Source organism: Alligator sinensis, unplaced genomic scaffold, assembly GCF_000455745.1.
Source record: "Alligator sinensis unplaced genomic scaffold, ASM45574v1 scaffold717_1, whole genome shotgun sequence".
Taxonomy (NCBI): domain Eukaryota; kingdom Metazoa; phylum Chordata; order Crocodylia; family Alligatoridae; genus Alligator; species Alligator sinensis.
In genome coordinates this window covers 1,071,928-1,075,915 of record NW_005841961.1, presented here as the reverse complement: position 1 = coordinate 1,075,915, position 3,988 = coordinate 1,071,928, and positions in this window count along the sequence as shown.

Here is a 3,988-nt window from a genome sequence, read left to right as displayed (position 1 = left end):
CAAACAAAAATCACACCCTTGGGTTGTGACAGAAAGGAAGAAAGGAGAGCAGCAGAGTAAAAACCCTGGACTTCAGAAAAGCAGACTTCAATACACTCAGGGAACTGATGGCTGGGATACCCCTGGGAGGCCAGTCTGAGGGAGAAAGGAGTCCAGGAGAGCTGGCTGTACTTTAACGAACATTACCAAGGGCAGAGGAATTAACCATCCTGATGCACAGGAAGACTAGCAAATATGACAGAAGACCAGCCTGGCTTAGCAGGTAATTCCTAAGAAAGGATGCTCACAAGAAGTGGAAGCTTGGACAAATGACTAGGGAGGAGTATAAGAATCTTGCTCGGGCATGGAGGGAGGAATGAAATCTGGAAGGTCAAAGCACAACTGGAGTTGCACTAGCAAGGGACATGAAAGGTAACAAAGGTTTCTACAAGTATGTTAGCAATAAGAGAAAGATCTGAGAAATTGTGGGTCCCCTACTGAATGGGGGAGGCAACCTAGTGACAGCGAATGCAGAAAAGACTGAAGTACTCAATGCCTTTTCTACCTCAGCCTTCAGAGGCAAGGTCAGCTCCCAAGCTACTGCACCTGACAGCATAGTTTGGGGAGAAGGTGAGCAGTCAACTGTGGGAAAAGAACAGGTTATGGACTATTTAGAAAAACTGGATGTGTACACGTTCATGGGCCAGATGCTATACACCCCCTATACACATACTATACACCCCCTATACACATACTAGGGGGGTTGGTCAATGCAAGTACAGAGCTGCTGGCCATTATCTTTGAAAACTTGTGACAATCCTAAATGACTGAAAAAGGGCAAATATAGTGCTCATCTTCATGAAAGTGAAAGAGGAGGATCTGGGGAATTACAGACTTGTCAACCTCACCTCAGTCCCTGGAAAAATCATGAAGTAGGTCCTCAAGGAATCCATTTTTAAGCACCTGGGGGAGAAGAAGGTCATTAGGAACAGTCAGCATGGATTCACCAAGGACAAGTCATGCCTGACCGACCTGATTGTCTTCTATGACAAGATGACTGGCTTTGTGGATGCAGGGAGAGCAGTGGACAAGATACACCTTCACCTTAACAATGGTTTTTTTTTTTTCTTTTAACCATCTCCCACAACATTCTCACAAGCAAGCTAAGGAAGTCTAGTTTGAATGAATGGACTGCAAGATGGATAGAAATCTGGCTTGATCATGAGCCAGTAATCAATGGCTTGATGTCTAGTTGGTAGCCAGTATCAAGTGGAATGCCCCAGAGGTCAGTGAGTCCTGAGGCCAGTTTTATCCAATAGCTTCATCAACAAGCTGGAAGATGCTGAGGGTACATGACATCTCAAGTTTGTGGATGACACCAAGCTGGGGGGAGTAGTAAATATGCTGGAGAGCAGGGCTAGGATTCAGAGAGACCTAGACAAATTGGAGGATTGGAACAACAACAAAAAATCTCATGGTTCAATAAGGAGAAATGCAAAGTCCTGCATTTAAGACAGAACAATCCCATGCACCAGTATAGGCTGGGGACTGACTGGCTAAGCAGCAGCTCTGCAGAAAAGGACCTGGGGATTACAGTGGACAGTAAGCTGAACATGAGCCAACAGCATGCCCTTGTTGTGAAAACAGCATACTGGGTTGCATTAGTAGGAATGTTGCCAGCAAGGGAAGTGATTCTTCAACTCTATTCAACACCGGTGAGGCCACATCTGGATTACTGTGTCCAGTTCTGAGCCCCCACTACAGAAAGGATGTGGACAAACTTGAGAGAACCCAGCAGAGGGCAACAATCATGGTTAGCGGGCTCGGGCATATGGCTTCTGAGAGGCTGAGAAAACTGGGCTTATTAGTTTGGAGAAGAGAAGACTGAGGGCCTAGCAGCCTTTAACTAACTGATGGGTGGTTCCAAAGAGGATGGAGCTAGAATCTGTCCTCAGTGATGGCAAATGACAGAAGAAGGAGCAATGGTCTCAAGTTGAGCAAGGGAAGTTTAAGTTAGGTATTAAGAAAATCTCTGTCACTCAAAGGATAGTAAAGCACTGGAACAGGCTACCCAGAAAGGTTGTGGAATCTCCATCCTTTAGAGGTTTTTAAGACCCAGCTAGACAAAGGGTTGGCTGGGAAGATATAACTGGGGATGGTCCTGCTCTGAAAAAGGGGTTAGACTAGATGACCTCCTGACATCCCTTGCAGCCCTAATTTTCTATGATCTGAATCAAAGTGTGCCACCTACATGAACTCAACTGGGAGCTCAGGTAGGTAGCCTTCTCCCATGTAGTCCAGTGCATAGTATAAGACAGTGATGCTCAACATCTCTGGCCCTGTGGACCAAATTAATAGTGCAGGACCAGTCCATGGGCCAAATCCCATGCACAGAGTTTTTCCATGGGCCTGATCCAATGCAGGGTTGGCACATAAGGTTGGTCTGTGGATATGATGCGGTGAGCAAATAAGACCCCACGCACCAAATCGAGCTGCATCACAACACTGTACACCAGATCCAGCCACAGTACAACCCTACACACCAGATCCAGCTGCGGTGTGACCTTATGACAGCACAATCTAGTGTGCTGGCCATGTCATGTGGACTGTTAGGCTCCCCACAGGTGCAAAAAATCAGCAGTGGGGGAATGATAGCAGTGTTAATTGCCCTGGCTCTAGGAGCAATTAACACTGCTACTGCTCCCCTCCTGCCAAATTTCTGGACCTCTGGGGAACTGCACAGGCTGGATGACATGGCTCCATAAGCTAGACAGGAAAGGGAACACAACTAATATAGGTTTTTCAGTCTATGCCTTATCGCAGGGGCGGGCAATTATTTCAGGCAGAGGGCCGCTTATGCAGTTTTGGCAGGCTGTCGAGGGCCGCATGGGTAGCCCTGCCCCTTGACAGGTGCTCCTCCCCTTGACAGGTGCCCCATCCCCTGGTCACCATCTTGGGACCAATGTCCCAATGTCTTGGGACCAACATCCCAGGGTCAGCACCAGTGGGGCCCAAAGTGGGGCACAGGCTGGCAGGGGTCTGTGGAGCCAGGCTGGACTGCACCAGCAGGGAGAGGGGGGAGCTGTCCCGGCTCCATAGAGCCCCTGCTGGCTGGGACCCTGTACCCCTGCCACCCTGCTCTGGGCCCCGCCGGCACTGGACTTGGGACACTGGTGTGGGCCCCATGCTCCCACTGGCTCCTGCAACTACTCACTCCCAGTGCCTCCCAGCCCCGCAGTACAGGCCGGGGGCAGCACACAGCCTGGACCCACTGCTTGCCGGCAGGGAAGAAGCTGGAGTGGAGCATGGGGAAAAGTGGCCCCTCGCCCACACCATGGCTGGTGCTCCCAACTGCAAGCACTCACAGCCTACACGGGGCTCTCTGGAGCAGGCACAGGCACCCCCACGCAGGCTGCAAGCAGCTGCAGTGTGGGGCGCCGGCCATGGGGTGAACGAGGGGCCTTTTTTCCCCGCGCTTGGCACCAGCTTGTAACCCAGCACCGCTGCCAGCCTGGGCTCCACACTGGCTCCTGGCTCACCCATAGGGGCTGTGCAGCCCCCCCGCATGCTGCACCGGGCACTGTTGGCTGCTGCCCCCCACCTGGAGCTCATGCACTGGGCAGCCCAGAGGCAGCAGTGGCAAACACAGCAAGTGGGGGGCCGCAGCTGCTGTCACCGCACACAGCCCTGACGGGCAAGCGCAAGCCGGCGCAGGGCCCAGGCTGGCAGTGGGGGTGGGTTACAAGGTGGTGCTGAGTGCAGCGTGGGAAAAAGCAGCCCCTTCCTGCCTCGTGGCCGGCACCCCAAGCTGCAGCTGCTCGCAGCCCGCCTGGGGCTGCCTGGGCCTACTCTGAACAGCCCCACATGGGCTGCAAGTGACTGCAGCATGGGGCGCAGGCCACAAGGCAGGGGAGGTGCCACTTTTCTCCACGCCGGGAAGGAGCCCGGGGAAAAGCTGAGTGTGGGGAGGGGGAAAAGCAGCCCCTCACCCACCCCGTGGCCCGCACTA